General features: G+C 41.8%; 1 pseudogene; it reads right to left on the reverse strand.

The window, feature by feature from the left end:
- Positions 1-2,913: 2,913 nt before the first annotated feature.
- On the reverse strand, positions 2,914-4,760 carry LOC116898300 (annotated as a pseudogene).
- Between the last annotated feature and the right edge of the window lie 7,291 nt (positions 4,761-12,051).

Consider the following 12,051-nt stretch of genomic DNA (forward strand, 5'->3'; position numbering starts at 1 on the left):
AGAATAATTGCTGAGGTCCAGGCCAAAGATAGACTCTGTTTCTAAGAAGAGGCACTGTATTTCTGCGATGCCAGGAGTTGTCCTCTGGCTCTTTCTCACAAGACCACATGTAGGTATCTGTACTCAGACATACATGTGAACTCACACACACACACACACACACACACACACACACACACAAAGTAGATTCCTTTGTCTTTATGAATGAATGCACTTGTGTGTTTTTATCTTAAGATTTCTCCATTGTACTCCCATTGCATAAAGCTTTTAAGAATATTTTGTGCCTCTGTCTCCTGGGAGCAGGCTTAAAATGATAGGCAATTCATTTGGTTAATTGGTATACCGTGAGATAGACAGTGTATTTCCTTTCTAACACTACACAAATCTATAGTGACTCTACAGTAACAGCAATACATCATCTGTCTGGCTGCTTGCCCTAGCATTCAATATTCCAGTGTGGATCACCCGAACGTCACCCATGTTCCATAACCTTCAGGCTTGGGAATGTCTGAGAAGCCCAAGCAATACCTAATTTACTTTACTGTGATTCTCCCACTTGCAACTATATGGGAAGGACTTCTAACCTCAAAATTTCCTGTTAGTTTTATATATAAATGATTAGTAATATAAATAGGAATAAGGATAGCTAATAAGAATTAAAATTCTGTCTCTGATTGAGTACCAGTCCTACCTCCTACTATGGTTCCAATAACTGCACTTATTATGATGTATCTACTTGATTTTCATATTTCTTCTGTTTTGTTTTTTCTTCCTTTTCACTTTTATTTTGGTGCTAGTGATTGATTATATACTTCTCCAATCATACATTTAAGAACTACTAACTGGACTGGAAAGGTAATTTAGTAGTGTACGGACCTAGTATATACAACATTTAATCTTCAGTACCCACAAGACTGAGCATGGTGGCACATGCCTTTGACCCCAACACTCAGGAGGTGGTGGCAAAAAGATCAGACGTTCCAGGTCGCGCTTCACTAGTATGGTCTTTTCAGTGAGTTTGAGGTCAACTTGAACAATGTGAGACAATGTCTCAAATTAAAAGGGGCAAAAATGATGATTGATGCCTATTTTGTGCCAGGTATTAAATGCAGATATTAGCAATTTAACAATGAGTAGAGTAGCCTTCCCTTCCGTGCAATTTTTTCCGAGTTTCAAATATTCCAGGGAGGCAGTGTGGCTGGACAAGTGTGTTTTAGGAAGAACGTGGGACAAGAGGAACCAGTGATAGCAGTCAGTTGTCTAATGTCCTTTTTTCTACCTGGATAAGAATTGTGGCTAGCCTGGGAGACGCTTGCTGATAATCCTTAGGCTGGGCCTAAGATCTAGGGTCTGGATGGCAGATCTAGAGGCTTATAACTAGACATCTAGAAAGCTACAGGCTTTGAAAGCCAGAGTTTTAGCTCGAAGCATTCCAGGAAGTTGGAGCATTATAGCCCTCTGAACATTAACCACCAGTGGTCCCAGCATTTCTTAGCTAATATTCTCAGCTCCCAGCTGTAGTTAGTCATAAGCAGCCTGCATTTCTGTCTAGCATGACTGCTCTCAATATGTGTCTCAAGTACTACAATCCTTAGCCATACAGGGATAGCAGTGTTCTGGCCCAGGCTATCTGAGATCATTGGCCATTAAACCTTGGCAGCTCTCTAGAACTCTCCAGGTGCCCAGAACCCATTGTCTCTCATCTTTAGTTCCTCATAGTCCATGTCTTTGTTACCTCTATTCCCACATCATCTCTGCCCCTCCATTCTCTGCAATTCCTCACTTGTACTCTGGTCTTGTACTGTGGCTACCTCTGCCTTGCTGGCACATTTGGTGTATGCTGCTACAGTGTCCCTTCTGCCAACTTCTGCTTATGATACGAGACCCCATCCAAGTATACTAATGATAAAGATCAAATGCAAACACGAAAAGACAACTCAAAAACATCTTGAATCAGAGCCTAGTGTTGTAGCATCAGGAGACAGCACAGAAAGGTGTCTGTTTGTTCAGATAGAAGGAAGGTATGGCAAGAGTGTCTACACCAATCTCTCAGTCCTTCATGCAGATGAAGGACAGTGTTTGGACCAATCAGTGACCATTCTCCCTCCAGTCTCCATGAAAAGAGCCGCAGAGTCGATTAGTGTTCGTCAAAGCATATGATGGCAAAAAGCGTGGGTACAGTTATCAGGAGACGGTGACATACTGTGAAATCATTAGAAATATCTTGCTGCACATTGCATGACCTGTCTTTCTAAAAAAGTTCAGAGTTAATATTCAAAGTTTTGCTATAATAGCTGATAGGCTTGCTTTATTTCTTTTATCTCTTTAAGACATGCAGATTTGATATCCTGATGATACCCGAGGGCTGCACGGTGGTAATTTATTGAGTCCGAAGCTGCCTTCATTGATGAGGATTCTGCGTCTGCTGCATTCACAGGGTCTGTTTGCATTGTCACACTTTTATTACAATGTTCCTGGGTATTCACGCTACCCACCTATGATTATACGATAACAGGAGAGGGGGATTTTTATAAATATTAATACCATTCTTTGGGGAAAAGGCATGACAACTTTTATTTCATGGAGGTAAACATTGGCTGCTCATTAAAATGTAGGCTCAAAGTTGTGGTCCTGAAGCCAAAGGATCTTGAGATGAAATGTAGATCAGCTTCTTAATTTCCACCCCCTCCTAAATAACTATGACCTATGACCCCCTCGATAAGTTGGTCTTTTTAAATATAAATCCTCCGAGAAATGAATCTAGGAGGTATGATTTAAGAAAATGTAGCCACTGCAATCGAAAAGGGTGGTCCTTAAGTGTCTCGGAAGGTAATAAAATGCAGGCTTTGTGTCTATTACGGACTTGCCAAATGAGAACCCCCAAATCCAGCAGTCTGTACTGGAAAATGTTCCTTAGGTAAATCTTTGTACCTTACACCGCTGACGCTCCAGAATGCGACAACAGTCTGCTCCGGACTGGTTACTGTGGTGGAAGAGCTGGTCTACCTTGAGGTTCCCGATAGCAGAAGCCACATTTCCCCCAGTGATTCTAAGTGCCACTTGGCGCTCCTGGTAGGAGACGCCTTGCACACTCAGTTCTACCTGCACAATCTTCCTCTGCCACTTGGGGTCTGACAAGGGGCCTCCAGAGGGGACAGTGGCTTTGCTGGTGCTCCAGTGCAGTGATTATGTGAGGGTTCTCTTTTGGGTCAGGCTTTGTGGGGCTGGATGGGCCGAGAAGAGCTGCCGATAATAGGTGGACACAGGGGCAGGTCTGGTGGGTGTGGAGTTACGTCTGCGAGTCTTTGAGGCAAAGCTCTTGTAACCTCCTGTGGGTCTAGGGCCAGGGGCAGAACTGACTCCGGACTCTTGGAAATGCCTTTCGCCTTCTGCAGGAGCACTTTTCTTCTCTAGCTCTGTGCTGGGGGTAGATCTTGTAACATTGCCTTCTCCCTGTCTGTGTCCTCTCTGCATTTCGTCCCACCGGTAGGGGAACCTCTGTGGGCAGGGTGGATGACTGGTAAATCCCCCAAGTCTGCTAGTGTCACTGCTGAAGCTGGAAAGTTGCCCACTTTGAGGGTACAACCACTCTGTCCCTTCCAGGTTGTGGTGTCCGGGCTGCCCTCAACAACAGTGACGGGGTCACGGGGCTCCATCCGCAAAGAACCTACCTCTGTGACCTTCCAGGTTGAAAAAGCTAGGCTAGTCTGCAGGGTGAGGGGCCCAGCAAAGCAAGGCAAGGGAATAGAGGACTCTGGAACAGAGAGGAGACTTTGGCAGCCTGGCTTGGTCCTTCTCCAGCCGCTGTAGGATGAGATATGGTGGAACACCTGCCCAGGTTTCCTTGCCTCCAGAAAACATTTCCCCGAGTGTCACGCCAAATATCCACACGTCATGAGAAGGCTCCCTGGCTTAGGCTCTCTGGGGCACATCGGGAATAGGGAACGGAAAGGGTCCACCCATAATGTAGCGGCCCCCGGTCCCATCCAGTGGCCGCACCAGTTCAAAATCCACCACCTTGATCATTTAAGGTGAGGCTAGCGGGAGGTTGCAGGGTAGCGAGATCCCGGTGCACTAACAGGATCCCAAGTACGCCTTAGCTCCTGCCAACTGACACAGAAAAAGGCACAGTAGGGCCACAGGCAGTAGGGGGCTTCAGTGCTGGGGCAGTCAGGCGCGCATGCAGGGAGCCCAATGGCCCAAGTTTCACCAGCATCTGTAGAGACTGGCCCAGTACGAGGCCATGCAGGCGCTGTACAGTACAAGCGGGTGCTCTAACTTCATCATGACAGGTACTTCCTGCAGGAAGTCTCCCAGTTCTGTGCCCATCGGACCCTGGGGACCCACACAGAGGAACTTGACAGCCACTGGGATAATTTGGCCACTGGGTAGTGTCCATAGCCCTCGATGTACAACACCAAAGCAGCTTGAACTTATCAGCTCCTCTCTGCACACAGCAAACTCTGGAATCAGACACTTGGGTCCCGCCTCTGAGTGTGGAAGGGTCTCCTGTTCAGGAGCAAAACCCCCAAGTATCTTGTACACCCAGTTCTTAGACTTGATCCCCGAACAGTACCTCTTTAGAGCTTCAGTAAGTCTGCGCTCGTCAGGCTTGGCCATGCCAATGTTGTCCAGGTCCTCAGGCCTTACAAAATCAAAATGTTCTGGCCGAGTGACATTGAGATGGGCCGGTAGAACTGGGCCAGCTGGATGTCCCAGAGCAGCTGAAGGAGCCACCGGGAACTGTCTTCGGGGAGCATGTCTGAGGTTAGACCTCTCAGGAAGATGGCAGTCTGTTTCTGCCTGGCGAAGGCGGAAGAGGCGGCTGCCTGGTTATTTCTTGAGATAAATTCCTAAAGCAAATTTGTTGAGTAAAAGATTGTATACTTAAAATAGCATATTTTTAAATTCATGGTCCTTCTGAAACATTGTCACTACTACAAAATAAATTCTATTCGAACTATTTTTCCATAATTTATACTTCTAGCAATATATCTTATATTAATTTCGTTGTTTTATTTAGATGTGTTTAATTAGCAGTAAAAACATATCTATTTTGTACGTTTACTAGCTGGTTTGTATTTTCTCTTATGAGTTTCCTCTTGTCTTTAATTTTTCTAGTAAAATAAAATAGGATAGTTTTAAACTTTTGCTCAGAATTTATTGATTTCTTTTCTATTTTTACATTGACAAATAGAAATTGTATATATTAATGATACAAAATGATGTTTTGATATATGCATAACAACAAATCACAAATTCTAATTAGTAGATGCGATACCACATAAAACGACAAAATAAAGAAGATTTAAAAAGATTAAAGATTGGAGAACTAAAATAAAATAAAAATTGAGAAAGAAACATGTAAAGCAAAATCTAGAAATGAAGGATAAACTCAAAACAGAGGGAAATGCTAAAATGGACACAGGAATGAACCACTAAGGTCAAACAAAAAGACCAACAGCTATAAAACAAAAACACAAAGAAAATCGTAACAAGTCCTGGAGTGGCTGTGGGGAAAAGGAACAGTCACTGCTCTTGGGAGTGCAAACTGGTACAGCCATTATAGAAGTCAGTGGGGAGGTTCCTCAAAAGACTAGAACCACATCTACCATGTAATCCAGATACACCGCCTTTGGTCACATAGTCCAAGGACTTTACATCCTACTACAAAAACACCTTCTCATCCAGTTCATCCCCTAAATTCACAATATCCAAGAAACTGAAACAGCCTAGACGTCCACGAATGGATTAAGTGGCCAATAAAAATGTGTTACGTTTATTCATGGAATACTATTCATTTGTTAAGAAATTTGAAATTATAAAATCTGCAGATACATGGACAGAATTGGAAGCGAATCTATCTGAGTCTGACAGCCCAGGACAAGAGTACGAACATCACACGTTTCATTTGAGGATGCTAATTTTGACTCTTTAAATACGTGTGCTCCGTTTGGAATAGCCGTGGAGGTCAGAATGTTAGAAAGGGGCTATGAAGATGGCCCAGCAGTTTGACAGCAGGAACAAGACCTGAACAAGCTCACGGTAGACAAAATCCAAGCATGGAGTGGGGATGTGCACACGATGCCCCAGATTTAGTGGAGGCGTTGCTGGTAATTGACAGCTACTGGGGAAGAGTTTGTTTGTTTGTTTGTTTGTTTGCTTGCTTGCTTGTTTTTAGGTTGTAGCACCTGGTAGATCTAACATGCTCCAGTAGAGGGCCATACATGCAAGAGTCTTTTTTATTTTAATGAATGAATTAGGACACAGATTTGGATGGGTAGAATCTGGAAGGAGATGGTGGATGGAAATAAATATGATCAAACACAACATATGAAATTCTCAAGTAATAAAAATATTGCAGTAAGGTACAGTACATGGAACAATTGTTACGTGTAATTGTTATTTTTGTTTTGTACATGTATTTGTGTATTATGGACATGTTGCCTGTTTGAAGGCAAAGTGTGTGTGTGTGTGTGTGTGTGTGTGTGTGTGTGTGTGTGTGTGTGTGTAGGTGCATGTGTGTCATAGTGTGTGAAAAGGGATTAGAGGTTACCCTCAGGTGTCAGTCTCTTCTTCCACCAGGTTTGAAGCAGTTTCTTTGCTGTTCACCATTGTGTATTTAGGGCTACCAGATCTACAAGCTTCCAGGAACTTTGTCTTGTCTCTGTCTTCAGTCTTACTATAGGTGCACTGAATTATAGATGTAAATTATAGATGTGAATTATAGATGTATAGATGTAAATACAGCATTCAGTTTTACATGATGGGCTTTGGGAATCCAAACTCAGGTCTTCACGTTTGCAAATCAAGTGCTTTATCCGTTGAGCCTTCTCTGCGATCCACATGAGAAACATTGATTATCTATCTATCTGTCATCCATCTATATATCAATTTCTATATAGTTATATATGTAATATACATATTCATAGACATATAGTAGATACATAAAGCACACACGCATAACCAAAAAAGAGTTTCAAAAAAGAAAAATGGTCACACAGCAACAGACTTAGCAACATATGATAAGCGAACTCAGAGAAGAGCATTTCATGAGTCAAAACCTAATAATATGGCTAATATTTTGCCATAATAAGCTATACTTATGACTTAACAGTGTGTGACAATGTCACATCTAGGAGCCAGAGCTAAATGTAATATTCTTTCTATTCCTTTGCAGATGACATAAATTAAAATTGAGATATAATTATAGAATTAAGTTTCTGTCTTTATTTTGGAAGCATTAAAAAAAAAAAGCCTTGTTTAGAAAATGCACACACAACTCCCCCAAAGTTTTATTTATATTCCTTATAAACGTACAGATAAGTTATCCATTTTCTTTCATTAGACATGGTGATGGAAAATTTTAAATCTTTCAGGAGTCATGTAAACCCCATAGAAAGAACCACAGGTCACACTAGAGCTAAATTCATTACTAAATAGTAACACAAAATAACAGACACAAATTCATCAGTTTATGAATTACGGTTGTGAAGGAACAACAAAAACTCATCATCTGACAAGATTATGGTAAAATTAATCTCACTTGTTTATTAAAGCCACTTCTCTGAAAAGAAACTTTTAAGCGCCTCTGTGGATGGAGCCACCTTACTATTTAAGCTACTCATGTGTGCGGTGTGGAAGCTCTACCCAGGACCCATTAATCAGCCCCTGTGAATGACCGAAGCAAACAAGAAGTCTGAGCTACACAACCATCAATTCAGCCTCATACTGCAGAAACCGCCAAAGGATTGCAGGGACACATAAATATTTTGAAATATGTTTAAATAATGTGTCCAAACTACTAGTAAGAATTTTCCAAGCAAACGCTATTTAAAAAATATTTGGGCTATCCACAAATGTTTTTATAAGCATTCCAACCAGGCAAATCCTAAAGCCTCAGGGGGAAAAATTTTGACCAACAGGAGAACTCTTAAGAAAGTTCAGTGTTGAAGAGAAGGTTACCTATGAAAATGTAGACAGAAATATTTGAGCCATCGGGATGGTCTAAAAACAAATGCATGTTTCACAGATGTTTTGAGCAAATAATTCTTCCCAAAAGCAAGCATTTGGATGGTGAGTACATAACCAACAAAAAATGTTTGTATGCCAATGCATTCTATTTGGTGCACACTTACTTGCCAGGGCCAAAGTAGGCAAAAGGAAAGAACTGCAAATGTTTTACTCAAAGTAAAGTTACTGTACAAGTGTAAAAAGGATGAGAACATTTGCTTACTGAACATACAGCAAAAAATAGATTTTTAATGGTTTATTTAAAGTAATGAAAATTTCACCAGCATAAGATCAGAAGCACGAAAATATTCCTAAACATCAATTATAAATCAGAGGAGATTTTCAGTTGATATGCTGCTACATAATTCTTTTATTTTTATTGAAAATAATTTTTTTTCATACAAGAAATTCTGATCGCGGTTTCCCCTCCCTCCTTTACTCCTACATCTTCCCCACCTCTCTCTCTCTCTCTCTCTCTCACACACACACACACACACACACACACACATACACACACACACACACACACACACAAATAAACAGGCAAACTAAAATAAAAAATAGAACGAAACAAAAGAAAAAGCATAAAGCACACATACCGTTAAAAAACAAAGTCAGAAATCAGAATCAGAATATACATACAGAAGACCAGTAAGCTTAAAAATGTCCAAACAACACATTATGAGTCAGAACAAAACAAAAACAAAAAAAATCATAAAAGTTAAAACTTCCAAAATACCATTGAGTTCATTTTGTGTTAGCATCTGTCCCTGGGTGTAGGGTCTGCTCTTTGTCTACCCAATGAGACTCCATCAAAGAAAATTAGTTTTCCTTTTGCAAGCAGTTGTCAAAGCTAGCCTCTCAGAAATGGGAGTTTGTGTTCACTTCCCCCTCTCAGCCCTAGACACCATTATTAGTCTTTTAATTAGATCTCCTAATCTGATGGCAAACACCATTATAACTATTTCATAGGCTAAATATATTAATTAAGTGTTTTTAGTAACTTATAGCACATGTACATCCTGACATTATAAAATAGACTTTGAAAAAATATTATTTTATTCTCTTAGGAAAATAATATAGAATAAACCAATGGCTAATACTAAGAAGATGTCTTATGTAATACAGGAGCAAAGCCAGGAAATGTGGGGGAATATATAAAGGCTTATTGATGGCTTGTTTTGTTTTGAATTTATTTTTAGTAGATGTTTACTGTCTGACTTTTATGTAGATTGTGCTGGCCTAGAACTCACAGAAATCGGCCCACCTCTCCTCCAGAGTGCTTGGCTTAAAAACTTGGACCACCACACCCAGTGGATACATTTCTTTAATGACAGCTTTTGAGACATCTGCTAGTCATGCATTATTTTTATCCTATAGCATTGTCAACATGATATTATATTGTAAGATACGGCCCCACGTTCCCAGTTTCTTTCTTAGCTCCTTGACCTAACTAGGTCTAGGTTTCAGATGTTGGATTTCAGATGTTCAGATGAAGGTCAAGCAAGCCAATCGCTTGATTTGCCTAAACTTCCAGATCTTTCACTTCTGCTTCTTGTCCACCTCACCCTGTCCCCCAAATAAAGACAGTTTTGAAATCTCTGAGATCTGTCTACTCTTACATGCTGACTCCCTTGCTAAATCCAACCATTTACTGAATGATAAGACCACAGTAGTTTGGGGAGGTCATGTCTGACCTTTGCTAAATCCAACCATTTAGACTGTATGATAAGACCACAGTAGCTTGGGGGAGGGCAGGTTTGACCTTTCTTTTTGGCCCCACAGAACTCCCAACTTCAGTTTAGAGTTTCCAACTGTTGAAGATCTTCACTTGTTCCCCACTAGCATACAACACGTGGGTCCTTTCACAGAGGCCGCATAGTGGATATTCTGAACATCAGATATTTATATTACAATTCATAATAATAGCAAAAATTATAGTAATGAAGTAACAGCAAAAATAATCTTATAGTCGGGGGTCACCACAACATGAAAAATTGTATTAAAAGGATTACAGCATTAGGAAGGTTGAGAACCACTGGTTTAAAGAAAGGTTCAAGTCCTCATCAACTTTCCTTCAACAAGCTTAACGCAAGATGGCTCCTAGGTGAGGCACTTGTCTTGCAATCCTGATGATCTGAATTTGATCCCTAGAACAGATATGAAGGCAGAAGGAGAGAACCAACTCCAGGGTTGTCCTCCAAATCCAGGCTGTCTTAGGGTTTTATTGCTGTGGAAAGACACCGTGGCCAAGGCAACTCTTATAAAAGGCAAACATTTCACTGGAGCTGTTTCAGAGGTTCAGTTCATTCTCATCACGGTGGGAACCATGGCATCATGCAGGCAGACTTGGTGCTGAAAGAGCTGAGAGTTCTACATCTTGATCTGAAGGCATCCAGGAGGAGACTCCTTCTGCAGGCAGCCAGAAGAAGGGTCTTTTTCCACACTGGGTGGACCATGAACATAGAGACTTCAAAGCCAACCCCCACAGTGACACACTTTCTCTAACAAGGCCATGCCTACTCCAACAAGACCGCACCTCCTAATGGTGCCACTCCCCCTGAGCCAAGCATTGAAACACACCAGTCTAAGGGGGACAAACCTATTCAAACCACCACACTGGCCATCCCACACACAGGCCATGGCACATGCTTGCTGATACACACACCTGCACATGTGAATGCATGTGTGAACAAAGAATTATAATAAAGAAAGTTCAAAAATATATTTGCTAGGAAGACTCTGGGGGCACAGAATAGGGCCAGCATGATGGGGGGGGGTGCACAACTTAATTAGGGTTTTACTGCTATGAACAGATACCATGACCAAGGCAACTCTTACAAGGAAACATTTAATTGGGACTGGCTTACAGGTTCAGAGGTTCATTAAGGCAGTGCCCACGCAGGCATGGTATAGGAAAAGTTGAGAATTCTACGTCTTTATCTGAAGGCCAGAGGAAGACTGGCTTCCAGGCAGCTAAGATGAGGGTCTTAGCGCCTACACCCACAGTAAGACACCTACTCCAACAAGGCTACACCTTCTAATAGTGCTACTCCCTGGGTCAAGCATATAGAAACCATCACATTCCATTCCCTGGCCCCCATAGGCTTTTCAAACACATGAGCCTATGGGGCCATACCTAAACATAGCATAATGTAAAATACATTTAGTCCAACTTGCAAAGTCCCCATAGTCTATAGCATTTTCAACGATGTTTAAAGTCCAAAGTTCAAAATCTCTTCTGAAATTCATTCAATCACTTAACTGGAATCCCCAAAGCAAGACAGGAAACCAGCTGGGCAAACTCCAAACTCTGCATCTCTATGTCTGGTGTCAAAGCTATCTTCAGATCTCCACTCCCTTTTCAACTTTGTCGACTGTAACAAACTTCTTTCTCCTGGACTGGTCCCACATCTTGTTAGCAGCTCTACTCAAGAGATATCCCATGACTCTGGCATCTCAAATATATTCGGGCAACCTCTAGGGTAACCTCTATGTTACAGCTTCTTTCTCATGATTTGTTATTGGTTATTTTATTTATTTACATTTCAAATGTTATCCCTCTACCCAGTTTCCTACAAGCCCCCTATCCCTTCCTCCTTCCCCCTTACCTCTATGGGGTTGTTCCCTCACCTGTCCACCCACTCCTGCCTCAGCAGCCTAGCATTCCCCTATCCTGGGTCATCAAGCCTCCAAAGGACCAAGGGGCTCCCTTCCCAGTGATGCCAGACAAGGCCATCCTCTGCTCCATATCCAGCTGGAGGCATGGGTCCCTCCATGTGTACTCTTTGGTTGGTGGTTTAGTCCCTGGGAGCTTTGGGGTATCTGGTTGGTTGATATTGTTGTTCTTCCTATGAGGTTGCAAACACCTTCAGCTTCTACATTCCTTGCCCTAAATTCCCCGTTGGGGTCTCCATGGTAAGTCCAATATTTGGCTGTGTATATCTGCATCTGTATTGGTCCAGCTCTGGCAGAGCCTCTCAGGGGACAGTTATACCAGGTTCCTGTCAGTAAGCACTTCTTGGCATGATCAATTAG

The sequence above is a fragment of the Rattus rattus genome, chromosome 4 (assembly GCF_011064425.1).
Source record: "Rattus rattus isolate New Zealand chromosome 4, Rrattus_CSIRO_v1, whole genome shotgun sequence".
In the NCBI taxonomy this organism is placed as follows: domain Eukaryota; kingdom Metazoa; phylum Chordata; class Mammalia; order Rodentia; family Muridae; genus Rattus; species Rattus rattus.